This window comes from Papaver somniferum, chromosome 9, assembly GCF_003573695.1.
Source record: "Papaver somniferum cultivar HN1 chromosome 9, ASM357369v1, whole genome shotgun sequence".
In the NCBI taxonomy this organism is placed as follows: Eukaryota; Viridiplantae; Streptophyta; class Magnoliopsida; order Ranunculales; family Papaveraceae; genus Papaver; species Papaver somniferum.
In genome coordinates this window covers 21,810,193-21,818,491 of record NC_039366.1, presented here as the reverse complement: position 1 = coordinate 21,818,491, position 8,299 = coordinate 21,810,193, and the positions used below count along the sequence as shown (strand labels likewise).

Below are 8,299 nucleotides of genomic sequence, written 5' to 3'. Positions count from 1 at the left end.
CTCCCCTACCTCTATAGCCATCTAACTCATTGATTTTTCACCACTGAAACCCTAGGTGATAAATCAATAAATTAGGTGAGGCTATAAGACGCAATTGAAGACATGGAGAGGAGCAGAGAAGAGAGAATAAGCATGGGTCGACATCAATTCAGGGATTAGGTGAGTGGACTTTTCAATTCAAAAATTAGGGTTTGCAAGTTAGGGTTTCGAAATTTGGGGATATTTTGTAAAACTATAAAAGGCAACTGATGTGTAGAGAGAAGGGTGTTCTTGGACTAGCCAAGTTACCAATTAGGTTTAATTTTAGTTTGTAAAATTCTAATTTCAATTTCATAAACAGTTAGGGTTCTGTTAATTTAGGGTTCTTCATTTGCTGCCACTGTCCAAATTTCAATTCCATACTTTATTGTTTAATTCCATGTTTAGGTTAGTTTTAATTTCAAATTCAGTTAATTTCAATTTTCAATTTTATTCTTAGTGTTTGCTGTTAATTGTTTGTGTTACTGTTAATTTTATTTTGTAAATTTTGTTAATGTTTCATTGTTTAATCTATGTTAGGATAGTTTAATTAGAATGTTGCACTGTTTAATTTCACTGTAAATGCTCCTGATTTGTGTATGTTACTATGTTATCTCTGTGATGTTTACTGTTTTGTGTGAATGTTAGGCTAAAGCCTTTGAAGCATTGGATTGATTGAGCAGTGGGGAGAAACTAGTGCTCACTAGTGACTGTGAGCAAGCTGGTTCTCTTCCCACTCTAGTTGTATGCCTAGGCTCCCAACTTTGCCTTTCATTTTTTTGTTCTTGCTCACCTTCACCATCTCCACTGCCCTTGGCTTAGGCCTTGGTTCCATTGTTCTCTGCTTGTAGTTTCATTGTACTGTCACATTTACTTCACTGTTACCTTGTGTTTATTGTTTTATCATCCATTGCTTCATTATTTCACTACCATCTTCATTGCTTTGTAAATATCACAGTTTCACTGCCACTATTTGCTCTTTCTTCTCTTGTGTTTCTCCTGTTCTTGTTACTGCATTCACTGCCTTGTTCTGCTGCTGCTACTACTTGCTGTTGTTGTGCTGCTGCTGTGCACTGCTTCTGCTGCTGCTGAAGCCACCACTGCTGCTGCTGCTTCTTCTCCAGCCCAGCCTTGTCTGCTGCTGCTCCAAAGCTCACTGTTACATTGAGCCCAATTCACTGTTAGCCCAAAGCCCAGTGCAACTCAAAAGACCAAAAGCCCATAAGTTCACAGTCAATCCAAAAACCCACTAAGCCCAAAGCACAATTAGAAGCCCAATAGCCAATTTAGAGCCCAAATAGCTAGAAACTCCAAACACCCCCAGTCTCTGTGGATCGACCCGTACTTGCACGAGTTACAACTGACGACCGTGCACTTGCGGTATTACTGTAGGCCCGTTTTCATTTCGCTTCAATTTTATACGCTTTCCCGGGTCCACCAAGTTTTTGGCGCCGCTGCCGGGGATCGAACCCGGGTCACCCGCGTGACAGGCGGGAATACTTACCACTATACTACAACGACAATGGCTTTAGGCAAAGCCAAGGCAATGGCTTTAGGCATTCATCTAGAGTGGGAAGAGAACCAGCTTGCTCACAGTCACTAGTGAGCACTAGTTTCTCCCCATTGCTCAATCAACTCAATGCTCTAAGGCTCTAACCTAGCATTGACACACAACAGTAAACTAATCCTAACATTTGAGAAGCTGCCTCCTGCATCTGAGTTTCTGCAGCTGTTGCTGCCACTCCACTGCTCCTGCCAGGCCCAGCCTTGTCTGCTGCTGCTGCAACTGAGCTTGGCTCACAGCACAAGCCCAGTCCAGTCATTACAAAAGCCCACTGTTCTTCTGTTCAAGCCTAAGGCCCAGCCAACTAAACCCAGTTCACTCTTAAGGTTCAAAAGCCAAAGGCCCAGTTCATTCCCAAAGAACTCAAAGGCCCAAAGCAATTCATCAAAGCCAACTGAATCCAAGACCATTCCAAAACCAAAGCCAAGCCCACTGTGCCTAGAAGTTACCAAAGCCCAATAGCAAATTAAAGCCCAAAATAGCTAAACACTACAAAACACACCCAGTCTCTGTGGATCGACCCGTACTTGCACGAGCTACAACCGACGACCGTGCACTTGTGGTATTACTGTAGGCCCGTTTCGTTTCACTCAATTTTATACGCTTTCCCGGGCCCACCAACCAAGTACACCACAACTTTTTTGTTCGGCAACCTGTATGGAAAAAACCTAATACAGTTGCAAGTAGACTAGCTTAATGATCGTTGACAATATGTACGCAAAGTTTATATCTCTATCTCTTCTCAATCATAAAGTCTAGACTCAAGAGTTCGTGAGCCTGATTGTTAAGAAGAGTACTTGGACGATCTCAAAAATTAATAACCAAGATCAATATAATCATATCCAAATAATTAAGTCGGAATTCTTCCAAGTATGAAACTTGTTATCTATCTTTCAAGATACAAGTTCTACTACAACAAGTATCGTAATCGACTACAAATTAATACAAACTTATTTACTAGAGTTAAATATGTACAACTTGTGTTATTCCTATTATAATGATAAACAATTTAATGCGGAAAAGGAAAACACACAAGAAACCAGAAGTTTTCTTAACGAGAAAACCGCAACTGCAGAAAAACCCTAGGACCTCGTCCAGATTTGAATGTCGGACTGTATTAAGCCGCTACAGACACTAGCCTACTATCATACTTCAGACTGGAATGTTGTTGAGATCGAATTCATCCTCCAAGAAATTCAGCTTCAATCATGCTCCCTACTTTTCTTGAACCTCGCAAGGCTCTACGCAATTGGTTCCCTTACTGACTTCCTTTACAGGCTAAGAGTTGCTTCATCCTAAGTGAAGACTTTTGATACCAATCTGCCTCTAAAAAATAAGCCTATTTGATTTCCTTTTATATCGAATAGATCAAAGCTTGGAAATCTGTTTGCAATAGACAAAGCTAGCAAACCTCATAAATATGGAACACTTACACTCAGTTAGCTGAGAAGCCTGGATTCTTAGCCACCTCTCAAGAACAATCATGAACTAATCAATTAGGAATAGCTTTCAGATATATATCTTGAGGAATCACAAAGTCGGAGACGAAGAGAACTTTGCGATTTCTATCTATCTCGTTCGTGAAAGAGAATACTAAAACCTCGATAACAAAAAGAACAAAATCAGGATAAGGTAAAAATAGGCTTATTTGGGAGGTTGCGGAACGCTTTGGATGAGCTTATTCGTGTAATATTTCACCTCATTTCCCTTTTCTTTTATTTTTCTGCTTCTTTCTTCGCGAGGTTGCTGCTTTATGTCCCTTCCCGCCTTTTGTCTTCTGTTAATAAAATCATTTGCGTAGAAGAAAAATAATTAAGAACTAGATTTTATGCCCTTGCTACGCTCGGGCATATTTTTCTTTTAACTATATTTTTGATTTGGTAAAGGTCGGCTTCGCCTCGTCCCGTCCCGATTTGATTTGATGTGGCTCGGCTTCGCCTCGCCTCGATTTGACAAGAAAATATTAATATCACTCACATGCCAGTAATAACTGCCGCCATCCTTTCCTACACATTGAAATCAGAAAGAACTTGGGTGTGAATCATCTAAATGATTATGTGGATAACATAACTTATTAGGGTTGACTAAGAACTTAAACTTTATTCCATAGTAGTTCATTTTTCTAAATCATTAACCCCTAGATGTGAAAATTTCATATTAGTTTGCTTTATCAGATGTATCAATATCCACCGATGCATCAATTTAAGGGCAACCTAACTAACTACAGCCCAATCATCCTAAAGTTGATGAGCCGACTTTATTATTTCCTAAACCTTTATGCACATCATTCACCATTCACCATTATGCGATTGAAATTATTTCCTAAAGTCAAAAAGCTACATGCACACACATTTCTCTTCTATTATTTCCTAAACAACTAATTTGTTAGGCATTTTTTTCTTTTAACCATATTTTTTATTTGGTAAAGATTGGCTTCGGCTTCGCCTCGCCTCACCCCGTCCCGATTTGAGATGAACAGGTGAATATCACTCACATGTTTGTAAGAATTCAGAAATTTGAAAATTCATGTTATATGACTGTGCATGTAACACCGTGAGAAATCAATTTTATGAAACGTAACTCAAATTTCGTTTATGGTTTTTCTACTCTAGAAGATTTTATTCAGCACATTATATAGGCATTTAAAGGCTAAAAAAGTCACAAATTTTTGATTTGGTCTGATATGACTTCGCCTCACCTGGTCGTGCATTTTTTAGTTGGTGCTAGGCTTCGCCCCACCCCTTCAACATACATTTTTGATTTGGTGTGGCTCGGCTTCTCCTTTCGCCGACATATTTTTGATTTGGTGTTTTTTTAGCTCTTACCAATCACAGTTCGTCGCATCCCGTCGCGATTTTTGATTTTGGTGTACTACGTGTACAAATGAGTAGGTGACAATCAAAACCGGAATCATGTTATACATCAGCCTAAATGAATAAACCTTTATCAATTTTTAGTTGAGCATTTTGTATTAATTTCTTCTACTTTTGGTCCAATTTTAGTGAATTATTTCACAACTACAAATGTTCATACCAAAAACCCAATGTATTTGCTTCGATAAAAAAATTAGCCTTAATCATTAGTTAACAAAATCTTTGGAACAGAATGAACATGATGAAAAAAATCACTTCTTCTATTTTGTTTTGATCAATTTTTATTTATGCACTCAACTTGAACCAAAATTCCCTTCTTCCATACAGAACAATATGATAGTATAATCTAGCTACAGAAGATCCTATGAACCAATTTGGAGATACTACCTTGTACCTGTAGCATACTTAGACAATATAAAAGTAGCCAAATTTAACAAATACTAAATGATGTCAGAAACAAACCTCCATTGCAACATATGCATCTACAATTGCTAGGTGAAACACTCACAAAGATTACCTTCACATTACAAATCATCATTAGTTATGTGTAAAAACACACATAAATGGAATCACACAATTAAATAATATCTAGATGCATATAAGCTCGCCATACATGGATTCAAAAATATAGCTTCACTTGGTCGCTCTTTCACTTTGGAATAATCGTTTTTCTTGCACTGGATTAAATTCTTCATCCATGCATCCACAACAATACTAACACTTGAAAAAATACTACATTCTTCATAGTAATTACGCATTCATGCACATAACTAATTACGTTATTGTGATTCATATATATATCGGCAACACATTTAGAATTCCAATGGAAAAATCAGTAATCAAAATATGAGAAAATGAAGATTATCAATTAACAAATAAATAATCAAAATATGAGAAAAAGTGAGAGAAATAAAAATATACAAATCAAAGTGCATAAGTTACTTACAATACCATTGTTAAATTTTTTTTATGTATATTAACGTAATGGGCTAGTGCGTTCAAAGGTTGATAAATTAATGATTGGTAGCACTGCCGAATTTTTTACCTGATCTTTCAATTTTGTATTTCACCAACAACTTTCTTGTTGCATTCAGTGTATGCCAAATAATACCATCCAACGTCTGCCGGTATGTTGCAGTTTCCTTGTACATAATTATATTCATTTCCTTCAACACACGCATAAAAGAAAGATAAGATTTAGCGGCATATCTTAGGCTGGGGAAGTTAAACCGGTGACAACACCTGTTGGACATTCCTATGTAAAACCATAGTTTATAATGTTAAGATACTTATCATATTCTATATGTAACTGACCTACAGTTGATTTCGATCAGCTCTGGTATTACATCAACAATCATGCAAAACATAAATAGTATAAAGAAAACTTCCGGTCCATTAATGATACGTCTGAGTGATAAAGAAACCTCCCAATTCATTATGATGCCATACTAAATCCGCAGCAGGTGCACTATGCACACATATGTTAAGGCATTGACATTATTTTAAGTGGTTGCGGGGAGCAGGTTCTACTAAAATTTGATGACACACAAATAATTTTGGTAGGATTAGGTTTCAAACACTTGCAAGCAAACCATAAGTAAATATCCTGTGTAACTTAATACTTTCGCGCTTAACAATGACAATTTTAGTCTAAATGTTGTTATCTCTGATGGATACCCACGTACGAGTATAACCCGTATGCACATTGTCGATTTACTCTCCAATGTACATAAGCTACATTAAATAAGCACCAGCAATAAAAATGATTATGTTTTGCACATATATATCAATGTCAGAAATAATATGGTCTAGAATTCCTAGGCTCAAGATTTCCAACGGTCTACATTAAACGGACATGAAGATTTTACCACTGTTACCTCAATCAGACAGGTTGCACTTGGTAGAATGAAAAATGATATTGAATTTCGATAATATGCACACGTAGGGTTATCAGCAAGCCCCTACAAAATCTAATGAAGCGAGTTAAATCCAATATCTGAGACAGAGTTTGCAAAAGCACAAAGAAAAGGAGTACATCTAAAATTTAAAATCTCTAACCGTCCCTAAGAAAAAATTAATATCGGACTTGAAACCTATTAACCCAAATTAGTATATGAAAAACAGAAAAATCATTGCATTAGCATATGGTATTTGTCACTCTCCTTGGTTTTGAACAGTAGTGGCATGCTAGTCCTTATCCCTGCAAAGTAAAAATTTTGGATCGTTTACTCTGGATGTTAAGTTATAATTTTGGTCCAAAGTAACCTATAGAGACTCATCCAACCTATTGGAGCTGCAGTTATGTCCATATCTCTAACTCTGCACTTTGGTTCTTGCAACCGAGGCAATGTTAAACCAGCATTTTAAAGTTGATTCTAACTGAGGGTTTGAGATATCTTACCAGTCAGATAAGTGTTGTTGAGGCTCGATTGCAGGTCATCGAAATCGATAAAAGAAAAGTTAAGAAAGTAACTATAACCCTCGTGGAACAATGGCTCAAACTTCCATATAAGGTTCTTAGGTACCACCCATGTATGATTCACCACCCTGCAATGACAAAAATATTAGTATGAATACAAATTATTAAATAATTACAAAATGCATGGCATTCTTCCATGAACTACAATCCAAGCACCAAAGTAGCATCATCCGTTTTCATGCAAAACAAATAACAAATCCATATAATTTTGCCCCGAATTACTCATCAGTAGTTGAAAACTATATTCAGACCTCACCGGCATAAATTGCTCCATTCCAAAATTGCTGATATCACATATATTAAAATAACTCATTCTAATGGCAGCATAAACTTTGCTATCACTGGAATAAACACGATAGAGAAAGACAAAAAAAATAGTTCACATGATGCTGAATAGATGAATGTAAAATACAATTAGGGCGTATATGAGAAATCAGGTACTCACCAATTCCAGGATTACCTAATAAGGGAGATAAAATTCTAATTGTGAGATAATTCTAGGGCGTCTCAATTCAATCAATCAATCCTGCGAATCAGAAAATCCTAGTTATTAAACTTTGAATCAACAACATTTAGAAAGATCTTAAATTGAATTGAACATAAATAAATTCGTTAAAAATTATATGATTATTGCAATTCAGAAAACTAAAATTCGGAAAGAATTCAAAGGAGAACATGATCTGGAAAAGTAAACCCAACTTACAAAATAAAAAATTGAGTGTGTTCAGTAAAAATAAGAACATATGATGAAAAAATTGTACATGATCTGGATTACGTATTTGTTTCAGGATTTTCTTCCTAGAACCCAACTTCACTGCAACTGCAACCTTCCCTGTAGAATGAAACTCAAAAAGAAAAACCCTACAGAAACGTAATAATGGACATGAAGAACAAAGAGATTAGAGCAGGTTATGGGATCAAAAAACCAATCAAAAACAAGCATTCAAAACATGATCTGGATCAAAGACGCAGGATTTTAAGATGAAATAATAAGAGATCAATGGTTTGGTTTTTAGGGTTTCGGCTTTCTTGTATTTTTTCTAAATACATGAACCCTAATTAATATATTGATTTCTCAAGACATCATCAAAACCCTGTTGTTACGTATATGTGCCTTACTTCTTCGATCCCGTTAATCAATAACACAATGAGAATTCAAGATAAAATAAATCTAAGGAGAACAGAGAAGGAAAGAGGCGAGACATGGAGGGTTTTTAGGTTTTGTTCTACGCTTTTTTTTTTCTCTCGAACTTTTTTCTTTTTATTTTCCTGGATTTTGTTTTTTTTTCTCGGATAAATTTGTTAACTTTGTGAGTAGAAATCGTTTTTTTCTCTCCTATGTGAGTAGAAATCTTTTTTCGGGAT

At 36.2% G+C, this 8,299-nt stretch overlaps 1 non-coding gene across 1 annotated transcript; it reads right to left on the bottom strand.

The window, feature by feature from the left end:
- Positions 1 to 1,467: 1,467 nt before the first annotated feature.
- Positions 1,468 to 1,539, bottom strand: TRNAD-GUC. The gene has a single exon. It is a non-coding gene; the product is annotated as a tRNA-Asp (tRNA).
- Between the last annotated feature and the right edge of the window lie 6,760 nt (positions 1,540 to 8,299).